Consider the following 22,412-nt stretch of genomic DNA (forward strand, 5'->3'; position numbering starts at 1 on the left):
TTAAAAACACCAAAAGAGTTAACTCCCTTGGCGGAGCTGATTCACTTCCTTCCATGCGGGAGTCGAACCCCGATCTCCCGCATACCAACCGACCGCTCTAACCACTACACCAAGACAGTTAACCCGCTTGGTATTGCTGCGAAAGGCCTATTTCAGTTTTTTTTTTTTTTTTTTTTTTTTTTTTTTTTTACGTGCTTACGTTCCCTACGTAAGGGCTCTCGCACTTTACACTTCTGCGCACAAAGCTCAAAGCGGCATAATAGCGATCTTTTTGTTGTTATGCTTGTTGTAAATAAAAGTTCTATGATGTGAATAATTTAAACGTTTTTAAAAGTACACATGTTACAAGCATGATTAAATTCTTGATTTAATGCACGATGACCCATAGATAGTACTGTCATTTAATTCATTTCATGTTGTATCAGCTTTGAATACTCCAAGCTGCATATTCACACAGATGATATAAAAACAATCACACACAAACACACACAAATACTGCAAAATAACTTTATACTAGCTAGATTTGGAAAATGTAAGGATACTGGGGGGTAGAACGCACATATCTAGGAAAGGTCATGAAAGGAGGGTCCTGAAATTTGATCGAGTGCAAAGATTTATTTTTACTCACAGGGGTCAAAAGTCTTTATGCTTTGCGTCATTGACTGTCTTTTTGTAAATCATTGTCAACTATAAAATGTAAAATGTATTTTTTGATAACAAAAGGATTAAACAAATACAATTTAAAAAGTCCATTAGAGGTGAGCAAATGTAATGCGTTGCTATCCGGTTGTTAAGCCTGACGTCAAACGTGACGTTTTGCAATAGCCGGCCGCACTAACCACAACACCAAAAGAGTTAAAAACACCAAAAGAGTTAACTCCCTTGGCGGAGCTGATTCACTTCCTTCCATGCGGGAGTCGAACCCCGATCTCCCGCATACCAACCGACCGCTCTAACCACTACACCAAGACAGTTAACCCGCTTGGTATTGCTGCGAAAGGCCTATTTCAGTTTTTTTTTTTTTTTTTTTTTTTTTTTTTTTTTACGTGCTTACGTTCCCTACGTAAGGGCTCTCGCACTTTACACTTCTGCGCACAAAGCTCAAAGCGGCATAATAGCGATCTTTTTGTTGTTATGCTTGTTGTAAATAAAAGTTCTATGATGTGAATAATTTAAACGTTTTTAAAAGTACACATGTTACAAGCATGATTAAATTCTTGATTTAATGCACGATGACCCATAGATAGTACTGTCATTTAATTCATTTCATGTTGTATCAGCTTTGAATACTCCAAGCTGCATATTCACACAGATGATATAAAAACAATCACACACAAACACACACAAATACTGCAAAATAACTTTATACTAGCTAGATTTGGAAAATGTAAGGATACTGGGGGGTAGAACGCACATATCTAGGAAAGGTCATGAAAGGAGGGTCCTGAAATTTGATCGAGTGCAAAGATTTATTTTTACTCACAGGGGTCAAAAGTCTTTATGCTTTGCGTCATTGACTGTCTTTTTGTAAATCATTGTCAACTATAAAATGTAAAATGTATTTTTTGATAACAAAAGGATTAAACAAATACAATTTAAAAAGTCCATTAGAGGTGAGCAAATGTAATGCGTTGCTATCCGGTTGTTAAGCCTGACGTCAAACGTGACGTTTTGCAATAGCCGGCCGCACTAACCACAACTCCAAAAGAGTTAAAAACACCAAAAGAGTTAACTCCCTTGGCGGAGCTGATTCACTTCCTTCCATGCGGGAGTCGAACCCCGATCTCCCGCATACCAACCGACCGCTCTAACCACTACACCAAGACAGTTGACCCGCTTGGTACTGCTGCGAAAGGCCTATTTAAGTTTTTTTTTTTTTTTTTTTTTTTTACGTGCTTACGTTCCCTACGTAAGGGCTCTCGCACTTTACACTTCTGCGCACAAAGCTCAAAGCGGCATAATAGCGATCTTTTTGTTGTTATGCTTGTTGTAAATAAAAGTTCTATGATGTGAATAATTTAAACGTTTTTAAAAGTACACATGTTACAAGCATGATTAAATTCTTGATTTAATGCACGATGACCCATAGATAGTACTGTCATTTAATTCATTTCATGTTGTATCAGCTTTGAATACTCCAAGCTGCATATTCACACAGATGATATAAAAACAATCACACACAAACACACACAAATACTGCAAAATAACTTTATACTAGCTAGATTTGGAAAATGTAAGGATACTGGGGGGTAGAACGCACATATCTAGGAAAGGTCATGAAAGGAGGGTCCTGAAATTTGATCGAGTGCAAAGATTTATTTTTACTCACAGGGGTCAAAAGTCTTTATGCTTTGCGTCATTGACTGTCTTTTTGTAAATCATTGTCAACTATAAAATGTAAAATGTATTTTTTGATAACAAAAGGATTAAACAAATACAATTTAAAAAGTCCATTAGAGGTGAGCAAATGTAATGCGTTGCTATCCGGTTGTTAAGCCTGACGTCAAACGTGACGTTTTGCAATAGCCGGCCGCACTAACCACAACACCAAAAGAGTTAAAAACACCAAAAGAGTTAACTCCCTTGGCGGAGCTGATTCACTTCCTTCCATGCGGGAGTCGAACCCCGATCTCCCGCATACCAACCGACCGCTCTAACCACTACACCAAGACAGTTAACCCGCTTGGTATTGCTGCGAAAGGCCTATTTAAGTTTTTTTTTTTTTTTTTTTTTTTTACGTGCTTACGTTCCCTACGTAAGGGCTCTCGCACTTTACACTTCTGCGCACAAAGCTCAAAGCGGCATAATAGCGATCTTTTTGTTGTTATGCTTGTTGTAAATAAAAGTTCTATGATGTGAATAATTTAAACGTTTTTAAAAGTACACATGTTACAAGCATGATTAAATTCTTGATTTAATGCACGATGACCCATAGATAGTACTGTCATTTAATTCATTTCATGTTGTATCAGCTTTGAATACTCCAAGCTGCATATTCACACAGATGATATAAAAACAATCACACACAAACACACACAAATACTGCAAAATAACTTTATACTAGCTAGATTTGGAAAATGTAAGGATACTGGGGGGTAGAACGCACATATCTAGGAAAGGTCATGAAAGGAGGGTCCTGAAATTTGATCGAGTGCAAAGATTTATTTTTACTCACAGGGGTCAAAAGTCTTTATGCTTTGCGTCACTAACCACAACACCAAAAGAGTTAAAAACACCAAAAGAGTTAACTCCCTTGGCGGAGCTGATTCACTTCCTTCCATGCGGGAGTCGAACCCCGATCTCCCGCATACCAACCGACCGCTCTAACCACTACACCAAGACAGTTAACCCGCTTGGTATTGCTGCGAAAGGCCTATTTCAGTTTTTTTTTTTTTTTTTTTTTACGTGCTTACGTTCCCTACGTAAGGGCTCTCGCACTTTACACTTCTGCGCACAAAGCTCAAAGCGGCATAATAGCGATCTTTTTGTTGTTATGCTTGTTGTAAATAAAAGTTCTATGATGTGAATAATTTAAACGTTTTTAAAAGTACACATGTTACAAGCATGATTAAATTCTTGATTTAATGCACGATGACCCATAGATAGTACTGTCATTTAATTCATTTCATGTTGTATCAGCTTTGAATACTCCAAGCTGCATATTCACACAGATGATATAAAAACAATCACACACAAACACACACAAATACTGCAAAATAACTTTATACTAGCTAGATTTGGAAAATGTAAGGATACTGGGGGGTAGAACGCACATATCTAGGAAAGGTCATGAAAGGAGGGTCCTGAAATTTGATCGAGTGCAAAGATTTATTTTTACTCACAGGGGTCAAAAGTCTTTATGCTTTGCGTCATTGACTGTCTTTTTGTAAATCATTGTCAACTATAAAATGTAAAATGTATTTTTTGATAACAAAAGGATTAAACAAATACAATTTAAAAAGTCCATTAGAGGTGAGCAAATGTAATGCGTTGCTATCCGGTTGTTAAGCCTGACGTCAAACGTGACGTTTTGCAATAGCCGGCCGCACTAACCACAACTCCAAAAGAGTTAAAAACACCAAAAGAGTTAACTCCCTTGGCGGAGCTGATTCACTTCCTTCCATGCGGGAGTCGAACCCCGATCTCCCGCATACCAACCGACCGCTCTAACCACTACACCAAGACAGTTGACCCGCTTGGTACTGCTGCGAAAGGCCTATTTAAGTTCTTTTTTTTTTTTTTTTTTTTTTACGTGCTTACGTTCCCTACGTAAGGGCTCTCGCACTTTACACTTCTGCGCACAAAGCTCAAAGCGGCATAATAGCGATCTTTTTGTTGTTATGCTTGTTGTAAATAAAAGTTCTATGATGTGAATAATTTAAACGTTTTTAAAAGTACACATGTTACAAGCATGATTAAATTCTTGATTTAATGCACGATGACCCATAGATAGTACTGTCATTTAATTCATTTCATGTTGTATCAGCTTTGAATACTCCAAGCTGCATATTCACACAGATGATATAAAAACAATCACACACAAACACACACAAATACTGCAAAATAACTTTATACTAGCTAGATTTGGAAAATGTAAGGATACTGGGGGGTAGAACGCACATATCTAGGAAAGGTCATGAAAGGAGGGTCCTGAAATTTGATCGAGTGCAAAGATTTATTTTTACTCACAGGGGTCAAAAGTCTTTATGCTTTGCGTCATTGACTGTCTTTTTGTAAATCATTGTCAACTATAAAATGTAAAATGTATTTTTTGATAACAAAAGGATTAAACAAATACAATTTAAAAAGTCCATTAGAGGTGAGCAAATGTAATGCGTTGCTATCCGGTTGTTAAGCCTGACGTCAAACGTGACGTTTTGCAATAGCCGGCCGCACTAACCACAACACCAAAAGAGTTAAAAACACCAAAAGAGTTAACTCCCTTGGCGGAGCTGATTCACTTCCTTCCATGCGGGAGTCGAACCCCGATCTCCCGCATACCAACCGACCGCTCTAACCACTACACCAAGACAGTTAACCCGCTTGGTATTGCTGCGAAAGGCCTATTTAAGTTTTTTTTTTTTTTTTTTTTTTTTACGTGCTTACGTTCCCTACGTAAGGGCTCTCGCACTTTACACTTCTGCGCACAAAGCTCAAAGCGGCATAATAGCGATCTTTTTGTTGTTATGCTTGTTGTAAATAAAAGTTCTATGATGTGAATAATTTAAACGTTTTTAAAAGTACACATGTTACAAGCATGATTAAATTCTTGATTTAATGCACGATGACCCATAGATAGTACTGTCATTTAATTCATTTCATGTTGTATCAGCTTTGAATACTCCAAGCTGCATATTCACACAGATGATATAAAAACAATCACACACAAACACACACAAATACTGCAAAATAACTTTATACTAGCTAGATTTGGAAAATGTAAGGATACTGGGGGGTAGAACGCACATATCTAGGAAAGGTCATGAAAGGAGGGTCCTGAAATTTGATCGAGTGCAAAGATTTATTTTTACTCACAGGGGTCAAAAGTCTTTATGCTTTGCGTCACTAACCACAACACCAAAAGAGTTAAAAACACCAAAAGAGTTAACTCCCTTGGCGGAGCTGATTCACTTCCTTCCATGCGGGAGTCGAACCCCGATCTCCCGCATACCAACCGACCGCTCTAACCACTACACCAAGACAGTTAACCCGCTTGGTATTGCTGCGAAAGGCCTATTTCAGTTTTTTTTTTTTTTTTTTTTTACGTGCTTACGTTCCCTACGTAAGGGCTCTCGCACTTTACACTTCTGCGCACAAAGCTCAAAGCGGCATAATAGCGATCTTTTTGTTGTTATGCTTGTTGTAAATAAAAGTTCTATGATGTGAATAATTTAAACGTTTTTAAAAGTACACATGTTACAAGCATGATTAAATTCTTGATTTAATGCACGATGACCCATAGATAGTACTGTCATTTAATTCATTTCATGTTGTATCAGCTTTGAATACTCCAAGCTGCATATTCACACAGATGATATAAAAACAATCACACACAAACACACACAAATACTGCAAAATAACTTTATACTAGCTAGATTTGGAAAATGTAAGGATACTGGGGGGTAGAACGCACATATCTAGGAAAGGTCATGAAAGGAGGGTCCTGAAATTTGATCGAGTGCAAAGATTTATTTTTACTCACAGGGGTCAAAAGTCTTTATGCTTTGCGTCACTAACCACAACACCAAAAGAGTTAAAAACACCAAAAGAGTTAACTCCCTTGGCGGAGCTGATTCACTTCCTTCCATGCGGGAGTCGAACCCCGATCTCCCGCATACCAACCGACCGCTCTAACCACTACACCAAGACAGTTAACCCGCTTGGTATTGCTGCGAAAGGCCTATTTCAGTTTTTTTTTTTTTTTTTTTTTACGTGCTTACGTTCCCTACGTAAGGGCTCTCGCACTTTACACTTCTGCGCACAAAGCTCAAAGCGGCATAATAGCGATCTTTTTGTTGTTATGCTTGTTGTAAATAAAAGTTATATGATGTGAATAATTTAAACGTTTTTAAAAGTACACATGTTACAAGCATGATTAAATTCTTGATTTAATGCACGATGACCCATAGATAGTACTGTCATTTAATTCATTTCATGTTGTATCAGCTTTGAATACTCCAAGCTGCATATTCACACAGATGATATAAAAACAATCACACACAAACACACACAAATACTGCAAAATAACTTTATACTAGCTAGATTTGGAAAATGTAAGGATACTGGGGGGTAGAACGCACATATCTAGGAAAGGTCATGAAAGGAGGGTCCTGAAATTTGATCGAGTGCAAAGATTTATTTTTACTCACAGGGGTCAAAAGTCTTTATGCTTTGCGTCATTGACTGTCTTTTTGTAAATCATTGTCAACTATAAAATGTAAAATGTATTTTTTGATAACAAAAGGATTAAACAAATACAATTTAAAAAGTCCATTAGAGGTGAGCAAATGTAATGCGTTGCTATCCGGTTGTTAAGCCTGACGTCAAACGTGACGTTTTGCAATAGCCGGCCGCACTAACCACAACACCAAAAGAGTTAAAAACACCAAAAGAGTTAACTCCCTTGGCGGAGCTGATTCACTTCCTTCCATGCGGGAGTCGAACCCCGATCTCCCGCATACCAACCGACCGCTCTAACCAATACACCAAGACAGTTAACCCGCTTGGTATTGCTGCGAAAGGCCTATTTAAGTGTTTTTTTTTTTTTTTTTTTTTTTACGTGCTTACGTTCCCTACGTAAGGGCTCTCGCACTTTACACTTCTGCGCACAAAGCTCAAAGCGGCATAATAGCGATCTTTTTGTTGTTATGGTTGTTGTAAATAAAAGTTCTATGATGTGAATAATTTAAACGTTTTTAAAAGTACACATGTTACAAGCATGATTAAATTCTTGATTTAATGCACGATGACCCATAGATAGTACTGTCATTTAATTCATTTCATGTTGTATCAGCTTTGAATACTCCAAGCTGCATATTCACACAGATGATATAAAAACAATCACACACAAACACACACAAATACTGCAAAATAACTTTATACTAGCTAGATTTTGAAAATGTAAGGATACTGGGGGGTAGAACGCACATATCTAGGAAAGGTCATGAAAGGAGGGTCCTGAAATTTGATCGAGTGCAAAGATTTATTTTTACTCACAGGGGTCAAAAGTCTTTATGCTTTGCGTCATTGACTGTCTTTTTGTAAATCATTGTCAACTGTAAAATGTAAAATGTATTTTTTGATAACAAAAGGATTAAACAAATACAATTTAAAAAGTCCATTAGAGGTGAGCAAATGTAATGCGTTGCTATCCGGTTGTTAAGCCTGACGTCAAACGTGACGTTTTGCAATAGCCGGCCGCACTAACCACAACACCAAAAGAGTTAAAAACACCAAAAGTGTTAACTCCCTTGGCGGAGCTGATTCACTTCCTTCCATGCGGGAGTCGAACCCCGATCTCCCGCATACCAACCGACCGCTCTAACCACTACACCAAGACAGTTAACCCGCTTGGTATTGCTGCGAAAGGCCTATTTAAGTTTTTTTTTTTTTTTTTTTTTTTTACGTGCTTACGTTCCCTACGTAAGGGCTCTCGCACTTTACACTTCTGCGCACAAAGCTCAAAGCGGCATAATAGCGATCTTTTTGTTGTTATGCTTGTTGTAAATAAAAGTTCTATGATGTGAATAATTTAAACGTTTTTAAAAGTACACATGTTACAAGCATGATTAAATTCTTGATTTAATGCACGATGACCCATACATAGTACTGTAGTGACCGCTCGCTAGCAAGCAGAGTATTCGTAATTCACGGCGTTCCAGCCTTGTATAAAGCACTGTTGATATGTTTGTGTTTACTCAATCACCCAGGATGCTTAGCGGGTGATATGACGGGATATAAGTGGGACAGAGAGGAATGAAGGTTTGTTGTTGTCAGTACGCATGCAGAGAGTGAGAATAAAGCACATGATTGTTTTTCTACCGGCAAACCGACTACATCGTCCTGTTATTGCCGTCACTCCTACATTGGTGACCCTGATATTCTCTCGAACGTTTTCGGAGATCATTGAAACATGACAACAAACGCAGTTTCACTCAAGCTGCCCGTTTTTTGGGAACAAAATGCCATTGCATGGTTTGCACAAGCTGAAGCTCAATTCGCCCTCAGGGATATTACCGTGGATAATACCAAATACTACTACGTGGTAGCAGCTCTAACCAATTCAACGGCAGCGAGAGTGGTGAGTCTTATTGAAAACCCACCGGCACAGCACAAATATGTTACCTTGAAGGCGCACCTCATCGATACTTTTTGTCTGTCTGAATCTGAACGTGCACGCCAGCTCCTCTCTCTCCCTGGGCTCGGTGACACAAAACCCTCTGAACTGATGGACCACATGCTAGCTCTGCTGGGCGACCATCAGCCGTGTTTTCTTTTTAAAGAGCTTTTTCTGCAACAGTTACCAGACCAGGTTCGTTTTTCAATGGCTAATTCCATCAAAACAGACTTTCGTCAGCTAGCCAAGGAAGCGGATATATTTTTCTCAGCTGGGAAGAAGTATTTTACAGCCACCATGGATGAGTTTGGGTTCCAACCACTGTCCTTCTCCGCTACTGCTGTGGCCCGACGGGTGAGGCCGTCGGGGTTGTGCTTTTACCATATGAAATTTGGGGACAAAGCTAAGAAGTGCCTGCCACCATGCAACTTCAGTGTGTCGGGAAACGCACAGGCCGCCACTCATTAGCAGCTGTGGGTGCCGGCCATTCTGCAGGCTTGCTGTACGTCACTGACTCCCTCTCCGGCCGCCGTTTTCTGTGTGACACAGGTGCCCAGGTGAGCGTGCTGCCTGTATCGGCAATAGACATTAAAACAGCGAAACGAGGACCCTCCCTTGAGGCTGCCAATGGCAGTGCTATCGCTACCTTCGGCAAGCGCACTGTGGGTTTGTGTTTTGCTGACCAGCGTTTTACCTGGAGTTTTGTGTTGGCCAAAGTGTCTACTCCCCTCTTAGGCGCTGACTTTCTCTGCGCTAACAGCCTCCTGGTGGACGTGGGGAACCGCCGACTCGTCAACGCTGAGACATTCGGCTCCTTGTCATGTGAGCGCAGTGACGCAGCCACAATGAAGCTGTCCAGTGCTGTCTCGCCGGCTGACGATTTCTCTCCTCTTCTATTGGAGTTCTCAGACATCACAACACCTACCTTCTCGGCTGCTACCACCAAACACGGCGTCATGCATTACATCTCCACGGAAGGCCCACCAGTGCATGCCAGGGCCCGTCGCCTCGACCCACACAAGCTCACCATCGCGAAAGAGGAGTTTGCAGCCATGGAGGCACTTGGCATCATTCGCCGTTCTGACAGTCCTTGGGCCTCGCCTCTCCATCTCGTTCCCAAGTCCAACGGAGGCTGGCGTCCGTGCGGCGACTACCGGCGTCTAAATGATGTCACCACACCTGACCGTTACCCCGTTCCACACATTCAAGACTTTTCGGCCCATCTAGCGGGCGCGTCTATTTTTTCTAAAGTGGATTTGGTACGGGGATACCACCAGGTGCCAGTTAGCCCTCAGGACGTCCCCAAGACAGCGGTTATAACACCATTCAGACTTTTTGAGTTTTTGAGGATGCCGTTTGGCCTCAAGAATGCTGCCCAGACCTTTCAGAGGTTGATGGACGCCATGCTGGGCAACCTCCCTTTTGTGTTTGTCTACCTAGACGATATCCTGGTAGCTAGCACGTCCAAGGCAGAGCACCTATCCCACCTCCGTCTCCTCTTCAGTCGCCTCCGGGAACATGGATTAATCATCAACCCAGCAAAGTGCCAGTTTGGACTGCCTGCCATGGATTTCCTCGGCCACCACATCACTACTGCTGGGGCGGTCCCGCTGCCATCAAAGGTGGACGCTGTGCTGCAGCTCCCACGCCCTACCAGCATTAGAGCTTTACAGGAGTTCCTGGGGATGGTGAATTTCTACCATCGATTCATCCCCCAGGCTGCCCACCTAATGCGACCCCTGTATGGGGCTCTCAAGGACAAGACCCCTAAGCACATCATCGCATGGTCCGACGAAATGTCAAAGGCATTCTCAGACACCAAGGAAGCCCTCGCGAGCGCGACCATGCTGACTCACCCCGTGCCTGAAGCTTCCGTGGCCTTGACAACTGATGCCTCAGATTATGCCGTTGGAGGCGTTTACGAACAGCTGGTCAAGGGGGTTTGGCAACCCCTGGCATTTTTCAGCCGACAACTCCGCTCCAGTGAGCAAAAATACAGCACCTTTGACCGAGAGCTCCTCGCTCTGTACTTGGCAGTCAGGCACTTCCGTTTCCTGCTGGAGGCTCGTCCATTCACAGTTTTTGTGGACCACAAACCCTTGATTTTTGCCATGGCTAAGGTGTCGGAGCCGTGGTCTGCCAGGCAGCAGCGTCATCTGGCTTATATCTCCGAGTTCACTACAGACATTCGGCATGTGGCGGGGAAGGACAACCCCGTAGCTGACTGCCTCTCTCGTGCCACTATCGGGGCTGTCCACCTCGGCATCGACTACGCCCATATGGCTGCGGATCAGGTTTCGGACCCAGACATCCAGGCATGCAGGACTAAAGTTTCTGGCCTCCAGTTGGCGGACATCCCCTTCAGTGACGACGGCACAACGCTGCTTTGTGACGTGTCCATGGAGCAGCCGCGCCCCGTGGTTCCACATGCATGGAGACGGCAAGTTTTCGAGTCCATACATGGCCTCTCACACCCAGGCAGGAAACCTTCGCAGCGCCTGATTGCGGCGAAATTCGTCTGGCCCAGGATGAAGGTTGACATTGGTGGGTGGGTCAGGACCTGCGTGCCATGCCAACGTGCGAAGGTCCATCGTCATGTTAAGGCCCCGCTGGAGCGGTTCACGGTCCCGGAAAGACGCTTCGACCACGTCAACATTGATCTGGTGGGTCCCCTTCCCGCCTCCAGGGGGTACACTCACCTTCTGACGATGGTGGACAGGACCACCCGTTGGCCAGAGGCCGTCCCACTGACGGAGACTACCACAGCTGAGGTGGCCCGCGCATTCATCGGCACCTGGGTCTCCCGGTTTGGGGTCCCCTCAGACCTTTCCTCTGATCGGGGGGCCCAGTTCACTTCTGGCTTATGGACTTCCATTACTCAGCAGCTGGGTGTCTCCCTCCACCGCACTACGGCTTACCACCCACAGGCCAATGGCCTGTGTGAACGTTTTCACCGGTCCATGAAGGCTGCCCTTAAAGCCGATCTCCGGGGCGACGGCTGGGTCGACAGGCTTCCTTGGGTGATGCTGGGACTCCGTACTGCACCTAAGGAGGACCTCCTTTCGTCCTCTGCTGAGCTGGTGTACGGCCAACCCCTCCGGGTTCCGGGGGATTTCCTCCCCTGTGCTACGGTCCCCTGGTCAGCACCAGAACAGCGAAGTGCGCTGCTGGACAAGGCCAAGTCCTTCCGGCCGATCCCTACCTCATGCCACGGCGTTCCTAAGGTACGTGTCCCGCCTGATCTGAAGGCAGCGGGGTATGTCTTTATCCGCCAAGACGCCCATCGAGCCCCTCTGCAACCGCCCTATGATGGTCCCTACCGGGTCGTGGAGACAGGCGACAAATCCTTTATTATCGACATGGGGGGTAGTAAGGAACGCATCTCGGTGGATCGCCTTAAGCCAGCTCATCTGGACTTGGACCGTCCCATCGAGGTGGCCCACCCGCCCCGCCGCGGTCGCCCCCCTGTTAAAACAGTCCCGACCCTAGCTCCTGCAGACCCCCTGCCCTGCCGTCCGAGGCCGGCCAAACGTCCGCCTGTTGTTTTTCCCCGGCCTCGGTCTCCTGTGCCTGCTCAAGGGCGCCAGAGTCGCTTTGGGCGAGTGATCAGAGTCCCTGACCGTTTTTTGGGGCCGGTTCTTGTGAATTCTGGGGGGACGTGTGTAGTGACCGCTCGCTAGCAAGCAGAGTATTCGTAATTCACGGCGTTCCAGCCTTGTATAAAGCACTGTTGATATGTTTGTGTTTACTCAATCACCCAGGATGCTTAGCGGGTGATATGACGGGATATAAGTGGGACAGAGAGGAATGAAGGTTTGTTGTTGTCAGTACGCATGCAGAGAGTGAGAATAAAGCACATGATTGTTTTTCTACCGGCAAACCGACTACATCGTCCTGTTATTGCCGTCACTCCTACAGTACTGTCATTTAATTAATTTCATGTTGTATCAGCTTTGAATACTCCAAGCTGCATATTCACACAGATGATATAAAAACAATCACACACAAACACACACAAATACTGCAAAATAACTTTATACTAGCTAGATTTGGAAAATGTAAGGATACTGGGGGGTAGAACGCACATATCTAGGAAAGGTCATGAAAGGAGGGTCCTGAAATTTGATCGAGTGCAAAGATTTATTTTTACTCACAGGGGTCAAAAGTCTTTATGCTTTGCGTCATTGACTGTCTTTTTGTAAATCATTGTCAACTATAAAATGTAAAATGTATTTTTTGATAACAAAAGGATTAAACAAATACAATTTAAAAAGTCCATTAGAGGTGAGCAAATGTAATGCGTTGCTATCCGGTTGTTAAGCCTGACGTCAAACGTGACGTTTTGCAATAGCCGGCCGCACTAACCACAACACCAAAAGAGTTAAAAACACCAAAAGAGTTAACTCCCTTGGCGGAGCTGATTCACTTCCTTCCATGCGGGAGTCGAACCCCGATCTCCCGCATACCAACCGACCGCTCTAACCACTACACCAAGACAGTTAACCCGCTTGGTATTGCTGCGAAAGGCCTATTTAAGTTTTTTTTTTTTTTTTTTTTTTTTACGTGCTTACGTTCCCTACGTAAGGGCTCTCGCACTTTACACTTCTGCGCACAAAGCTCAAAGCGGCATAATAGCGATCTTTTTGTTGTTATGCTTGTTGTAAATAAAAGTTCTATGATGTGAATAATTTAAACGTTTTTAAAAGTACACATGTTACAAGCATGATAAAATTCTTGATTTAATGCACGATGACCCATAGATAGTACTGTCATTTAATTCATTTCATGTTGTATCAGCTTTGAATACTCCAAGCTGCATATTCACACAGATGATATAAAAACAATCACACACAAACACACACAAATACTGCAAAATAACTTTATACTAGCTAGATTTGGAAAATGTAAGGATACTGGGGGGTAGAACGCACATATCTAGGAAAGGTCATGAAAGGAGGGTCCTGAAATTTGATCGAGTGCAAAGATTTATTTTTACTCACAGGGGTCAAAAGTCTTTATGCTTTGCGTCATTGACTGTCTTTTTGTAAATCATTGTCAACTATAAAATGTAAAATGTATTTTTTGATAACAAAAGGATTAAACAAATAAAATTTAAAAAGTCCATTAGAGGTGAGCAAATGTAATGCGTTGCTATCCGGTTGTTAAGCCTGACGTCAAACGTGACGTTTTGCAATAGCCGGCCGCGCTAACCACAACACCAAAAGAGTTAAAAACACCAAAAGAGCTAACTCCCTTGGCGGAGCTGATTCACTTCCTTCCATGCGGGAGTCGAACCCCGATCTCCCGCATACCAACCGACCGCTCTAACCACTACACCAAGACAGTTAACCCGCTTGGTATTGCTGCGAAAGGCCTATTTAAGTTTTTTTTTTTTTTTTTTTTTTACGTGCTTACGTTCCCTACGTAAGGGCTCTCGCACTTTACACTTCTGCGCACAAAGCTCAAAGCGGCATAATAGCGATCTTTTTGTTGTTATGCTTGTTGTAAATAAAAGTTCTATGATGTGAATAATTTAAACGTTTTTAAAAGTACACATGTTACAAGCATGATAAAATTCTTGATTTAATGCACGATGACCCATAGATAGTACTGTCATTTAATTCATTTCATGTTGTATCAGCTTTGAATACTCCAAGCTGCATATTCACACAGATGATATAAAAACAATCACACACAAACACACACAAATACTGCAAAATAACTTTATACTAGCTAGATTTGGAAAATGTAAGGATACTGGGGGGTAGAACGCACATATCTAGGAAAGGTCATGAAAGGAGGGTCCTGAAATTTGATCGAGTGCAAAGATTTATTTTTACTCACAGGGGTCAAAAGTCTTTATGCTTTGCGTCATTGACTGTCTTTTTGTAAATCATTGTCAACTATAAAATGTAAAATGTATTTTTTGATAACAAAAGGATTAAACAAATAAAATTTAAAAAGTCCATTAGAGGTGAGCAAATGTAATGCGTTGCTATCCGGTTGTTAAGCCTGACGTCAAACGTGACGTTTTGCAATAGCCGGCCGCGCTAACCACAACACCAAAAGAGTTAAAAACACCAAAAGAGTTAACTCCCTTGGCGGAGCTGATTCACTTCCTTCCATGCGGGAGTCGAACCCCGATCTCCCGCATACCAACCGACCGCTCTAACCACTACACCAAGACAGTTAACCCGCTTGCTATTGCTGCGAAAGGCCTATTTAAGTTTTTTTTTTTTTCTTTTTTTTTTTTACGTGCTTACGTTCCCTACGTAAGGGCTCTCGCACTTTACACTTCTGCGCACAAAGCTCAAAGCGGCATAATAGCGATCTTTTTGTTGTTATGGTTGTTGTAAATAAAAGTTCTATGATGTGAATAATTTAAACGTTTTTAAAAGTACACATGTTACAAGCATGATTAAATTCTTGATTTAATGCACGATGACCCATAGATAGTACTGTCATTTAATTCATTTCATGTTGTATCAGCTTTGAATACTCCAAGCTGCATATTCACACAGATGATATAAAAACAATCACACACAAACACACACAAATACTGCAAAATAACTTTATACTAGCTAGATTTTGAAAATGTAAGGATACTGGGGGGTAGAACGCACATATCTAGGAAAGGTCATGAAAGGAGGGTCCTGAAATTTGATCGAGTGCAAAGATTTATTTTTACTCACAGGGGTCAAAAGTCTTTATGCTTTGCGTCATTGACTGTCTTTTTGTAAATCATTGTCAACTATAAAATGTAAAATGTATTTTTTGATAACAAAAGGATTAAACAAATACAATTTAAAAAGTCCATTAGAGGTGAGCAAATGTAATGCGTTGCTATCCGGTTGTTAAGCCTGACGTCAAACGTGACGTTTTGCAATAGCCGGCCGCGCTAACCACAACACCAAAAGAGTTAAAAACACCAAAAGAGTTAACTCCCTTGGCGGAGCTGATTCACTTCCTTCCATGCGGGAGTCGAACCCCGATCTCCCGCATACCAACCGACCGCTCTAACCACTACACCAAGACAGTTAACCCGCTTGGTATTGCTGCGAAAGGCCTATTTAAGTTTTTTTTTTTTTTTTTTTTTTTTTTCTTTACGTGCTTACGTTCCCTACGTAAGGGCTCTCGCACTTTACACTTCTGCGCACAAAGCTCAAAGCGGCATAATAGCGATCTTTTTGTTGTTATGCTTGTTGTAAATAAAAGTTCTATGATGTGAATAATTTAAACGTTTTTAAAAGTACACATGTTACAAGCATGATAAAATTCTTGATTTAATGCACGATGACCCATAGATAGTACTGTCATTTAATTAATTTCATGTTGTATCAGCTTTGAATACTCCAAGCTGCATATTCACACAGATGATATAAAAACAATCACACACAAACACACACAAATACTGCAAAATAACTTTATACTAGCTAGATTTGGAAAATGTAAGGATACTGGGGGGTAGAACGCACATATCTAGGAAAGGTCATGAAAGGAGGGTCCTGAAATTTGATCGAGTGCAAAGATTTATTTTTACTCACAGGGGTCAAAAGTCTTTATGCTTTGCGTCATTGACTGTCTTTTTGTAAATCATTGTCAACTATAAAATGTAAAATGTATTTTTTGATAACAAAAGGATTAAACAAATAAAATTTAAAAAGTCCATTAGAGGTGAGCAAATGTAATGCGTTGCTATCCGGTTGTTAAGCCTGACGTCAAACGTGACGTTTTGCAATAGCCGGCCGCGCTAACCACAACACCAAAAGAGTTAAAAACACCAAAAGAGCTAACTCCCTTGGCGGAGCTGATTCACTTCCTTCCATGCGGGAGTCGAACCCCGATCTCCCGCATACCAACCGACCGCTCTAACCACTACACCAAGACAGTTAACCCGCTTGGTATTGCTGCGAAAGGCCTATTTAAGTTTTTTTTTTTTTTTTTTTTTTACGTGCTTACGTTCCCTACGTAAGGGCTCTCGCACTTTACACTTCTGCGCACAAAGCTCAAAGCGGCATAATAGCGATCTTTTTGTTGTTATGCTTGTTGTAAATAAAAGTTCTATGATGTGAATAATTTAAACGTTTTTAAAAGTACACATGTTACAAGCATGATTAAATTCTTGATTTAATGCACGATGACCCATAGATAGTACTGTCATTTAATTCATTTCATGTTGTATCAGCTTTGAATACTCCAAGCTGCATATTCACACAGATGATATAAAAACAATCACACACAAACACACACAAATACTGCAAAATAACTTTATACTAGCTAGATTTGGAAAATGTAAGGATACTGGGGGGTAGAACGCACATATCTAGGAAAGGTCATGAAAGGAGGGTCCTGAAATTTGATCGAGTGCAAAGATTTATTTTTACTCACAGGGGTCAAAAGTCTTTATGCTTTGCGTCATTGACTGTCTTTTTGTAAATCATTGTCAACTATAAAATGTAAAATGTATTTTTTGATAACAAAAGGATTAAACAAATACAATTTAAAAAGTCCATTAGAGGTGAGCAAATGTAATGCGTTGCTATCCGGTTGTTAAGCCTGACGTCAAACGTGACGTTTTGCAATAGCCGGCCACGCTAACCACAACACCAAAAGAGTTAACTCCCTTGGGGGAGCTGATTCACTTCCTTCCATGCGGGAGTCGAACCCCGATCTCCCGCATACCAACCGACCGCTCTAACCACTACACCAAGACAGTTAACCCGCTTGGTATTGCTGCGAAAGGCCTATTTACGTTTTTTTTTTTACGTGCTTACGTTCCCTACGTAAGGGCTCTCGCACTTTACACTTCTGCGCACAAAGCTCAAAGCGGCATAATAGCGATCTTTTTGTTGTTATGCTTGTTGTAAATAAAAGTTCTATGATGTGAATAATTTAAACGTTTTTAAAAGTACACATGTTACAAGCATGATTAAATTCTTGATTTAATGCACGATGACCCATAGATAGTACTGTCATTTAATTAATTTCATGTTGTATCAGCTTTGAATACTCCAAGCTGCATATTCACACAGATGATATAAAAACAATCACACACAAACACACACAAATACTGCAAAATAACTTTATACTAGCTAGATTTTGAAAATGTAAGGATACTGGGGGGTAGAACGCACATATCTAGGAAAGGAAAGGAGGGTCCTGAAATTTGATCGAGTGCAAAGATTTATTTTTACTCACAGGGGTCAAAAGTCTTTATGCTTTGCGTCATTGACTGTCTTTTTGTAAATCATTGTCAACTATAAAATGTAAAATGTATTTTTTGATAACAAAAGGATTAAACAAATAAAATTTAAAAAGTCCATTAGAGGTGAGCAAATGTAATGCGTTGCTATCCGGTTGTTAAGCCTGACGTCAAACGTGACGTTTTGCAATAGCCGGCCGCGCTAACCACAACACCAAAAGAGTTAAAAACACCAAAAGAGTTAACTCCCTTGGCGGAGCTGATTCACTTCCTTCCATGCGGGAGTCGAACCCCGATCTCCCGCATACCAACCGACCGCTCTAACCACTACACCAAGACAGTTAACCCGCTTGGTATTGCGGCGAAAGGCCTATTTAAGTTTTTTTTTTTTTTTTTACGTGCTTACGTTCCCTACGTAAGGGCTCTCGCACTTTACACTTCTGCGCACAAAGCTCAAAGCGGCATAATAGCGATCTTTTTGTTGTTATGCTTGTTGTAAATAAAAGTTCTATGATGTGAATAATTTAAACGTTTTTAAAAGTACACATGTTACAAGCATGATTAAATTCTTGATTTAATGCACGATGACCCATAGATAGTACTGTCATTTAATTAATTTCATGTTGTATCAGCTTTGAATACTCCAAGCTGCATATTCACACAGATGATATAAAAACAATCACACACAAACACACACAAATACTGCAAAATAACTTTATACTAGCTAGATTTGGAAAATGTAAGGATACTGGGGGGTAGAACGCACATATCTAGGAAAGGAAAGGAGGGTCCTGAAATTTGATCGAGTGCAAAGATTTATTTTTACTCACAGGGGTCAAAAGTCTTTATGCTTTGCGTCATTGACTGTCTTTTTGTAAATCATTGTCAACTATAAAATGTAAAATGTATTTTTTGATAACAAAAGGATTAAACAAATAAAATTTAAAAAGTCCATTAGAGGTGAGCAAATGTAATGCGTTGCTATCCGGTTGTTAAGCCTGACGTCAAACGTGATGTTTTGCAATAGCCGGCCGCGCTAACCACAACACCAAAAGAGTTAAAAACACCAAAAGAGTTAACTCCCTTGGCGGAGCTGATTCACTTCCTTCCATGCGGGAGTCGAACCCCGATCTCCCGCATACCAACCGACCGCTCTAACCACTACACCAAGACAGTTAACCCGCTTGGTATTGCGGCGAAAGGCCTATTTAAGTTTTTTTTTTTTTTTTTACGTGCTTACGTTCCCTACGTAAGGGCTCTCGCACTTTACACTTCTGCGCACAAAGCTCAAAGCGGCATAATAGCGATCTTTTTGTTGTTATGCTTGTTGTAAATAAAAGTTCTATGATGTGAATAATTTAAACGTTTTTAAAAGTACACATGTTACAAGCATGATTAAATTCTTGATTTAATGCACGATGACCCATAGATAGTACTGTCATTTAATTCATTTCATGTTGTATCAGCTTTGAATACTCCAAGCTGCATATTCACACAGATGATATAAAAACAATCACACACAAACACACACAAATACTGCAAAATAACTTTATACTAGCTAGATTTGGAAAATGTAAGGATACTGGGGGGTAGAACGCACATATCTAGGAAAGGTCATGAAAGGAGGGTCCTGAAATTTGATCGAGTGCAAAGATTTATTTTTACTCACAGGGGTCAAAAGTCTTTATGCTTTGCGTCATTGACTGTCTTTTTGTAAATCATTGTCAACTATAAAATGTAAAATGTATTTTTTGATAACAAAAGGATTAAACAAATACAATTTAAAAAGTCCATTAGAGGTGAGCAAATGTAATGCGTTGCTATCCGGTTGTTAAGCCTGACGTCAAACGTGACGTTTTGCAATAGCCGGCCACGCTAACCACAACACCAAAAGAGTTAAAAACACCAAAAGAGTTAACTCCCTTGGGGGAGCTGATTCACTTCCTTCCATGCGGGAGTCGAACCCCGATCTCCCGCATACCAACCGACCGCTCTAACCACTACACCAAGACAGTTAACCCGCTTGGTATTGCTGCGAAAGGCCTATTTACGTTTTTTTTTTTTTACGTGCTTACGTTCCCTACGTAAGGGCTCTCGCACTTTACACTTCTGCGCACAAAGCTCAAAGCGGCATAATAGCGATCTTTTTGTTGTTATGCTTGTTGTAAATAAAAGTTATATGATGTGAATAATTTAAACGTTTTTAAAAGTACACATGTTACAAGCATGATTAAATTCTTGATTTAATGCACGATGACCCATAGATAGTACTGTCATTTAATTCATTTCATGTTGTATCAGCTTTGAATACTCCAAGCTGCATATTCACACAGATGATATAAAAACAATCACACACAAACACACACAAATACTGCAAAATAACTTTATACTAGCTAGATTTGGAAAATGTAAGGATACTGGGGGGTAGAACGCACATATCTAGGAAAGGTCATGAAAGGAGGGTCCTGAAATTTGATCGAGTGCAAAGATTTATTTTTACTCACAGGGGTCAAAAGTCTTTATGCTTTGCGTCATTGACTGTCTTTTTGTAAATCATTGTCAACTATAAAATGTAAAATGTATTTTTTGATAACAAAAGGATTAAACAAATACAATTTAAAAAGTCCATTAGAGGTGAGCAAATGTAATGCGTTGCTATCCGGTTGTTAAGCCTGACGTCAAACGTGACGTTTTGCAATAGCCGGCCGCGCTAACCACAACACCAAAAGAGTTAAAAACACCAAAAGAGTTAACTCCCTTGGCGGAGCTGATTCACTTCCTTCCATGCGGGAGTCGAACCCCGATCCCCCGCATACCAACCGACCGCTCTAACCACTACACCAAGACAGTTAACCCGCTTGGTATTGCTGCGAAAGGCCTATTTACGATTTTTTTTTACGTGCTTACGTTCCCTACGTAAGGGCTCTCGCACTTTACACTTCTGCGCACAAAGCTCAAAGCGGCATAATAGCGATCTTTTTGTTGTTATGCTTGTTGTAAATAAAAGTTCTATGATGTGAATAATTTAAACGTTTTTAAAAGTACACATGTTACAAGCATGATAAAATTCTTGATTTAATGCACGATGACCCATAGATAGTACTGTCATTTAATTAATTTCATGTTGTATCAGCTTTGAATACTCCAAGCTGCATATTCACACAGATGATATAAAAACAATCACACACAAACACACACAAATACTGCAAAATAACTTTATACTAGCTAGATTTTGAAAATGTAAGGATACTGGGGGGTAGAACGCACATATCTAGGAAAGGAAAGGAGGGTCCTGAAATTTGATCGAGTGCAAAGATTTATTTTTACTCACAGGGGTCAAAAGTCTTTATGCTTTGCGTCATTGACTGTCTTTTTGTAAATCATTGTCAACTATAAAATGTAAAATGTATTTTTTGATAACAAAAGGATTAAACAAATAAAATTTAAAAAGTCCATTAGAGGTGAGCAAATGTAATGCGTTGCTATCCGGTTGTTAAGCCTGACGTCAAACGTGACGTTTTGCAATAGCCGGCCGCGCTAACCACAACACCAAAAGAGTTAAAAACACCAAAAGAGTTAACTCCCTTGGCGGAGCTGATTCACTTCCTTCCATGCGGGAGTCGAACCCCGATCTCCCGCATACCAACCGACCGCTCTAACCACTACACCAAGAGAGTTAACCCGCTTGGTATTGCGGCGAAAGGCCTATTTAAGTTTTTTTTTTTTTTTACGTGCTTACGTTCCCTACGTAAGGGCTCTCGCACTTTACACTTCTGCGCACAAAGCTCAAAGCGGCATAATAGCGATCTTTTTGTTGTTATGCTTGTTGTAAATAAAAGTTCTATGATGTGAATAATTTAAACGTTTTTAAAAGTACACATGTTACAAGCATGATTAAATTCTTGATTTAATGCACGATGACCCATAGATAGTACTGTCATTTAATTCATTTCATGTTGTATCAGCTTTGAATACTCCAAGCTGCATATTCACACAGATGATATAAAAACAATCACACACAAACACACACAAATACTGCAAAATAACTTTATACTAGCTAGATTTGGAAAATGTAAGGATACTGGGGGGTAGAACGCACATATCTAGGAAAGGTCATGAAAGGAGGGTCCTGAAATTTGATCGAGTGCAAAGATTTATTTTTACTCACAGGGGTCAAAAGTCTTTATGCTTTGCGTCATTGACTGTCTTTTTGTAAATCATTGTCAACTATAAAATGTAAAATGTATTTTTTGATAACAAAAGGATTAAACAAATACAATTTAAAAAGTCCATTAGAGGTGAGCAAATGTAATGCGTTGCTATCCGGTTGTTAAGCCTGACGTCAAACGTGACGTTTTGCAATAGCCGGCCACG

This window comes from Nansenia antarctica (assembly GCF_963989245.1).
Source record: "Nansenia antarctica genome assembly, chromosome: 7".
Taxonomy (NCBI): domain Eukaryota; kingdom Metazoa; phylum Chordata; class Actinopteri; order Argentiniformes; family Microstomatidae; genus Nansenia; species Nansenia antarctica.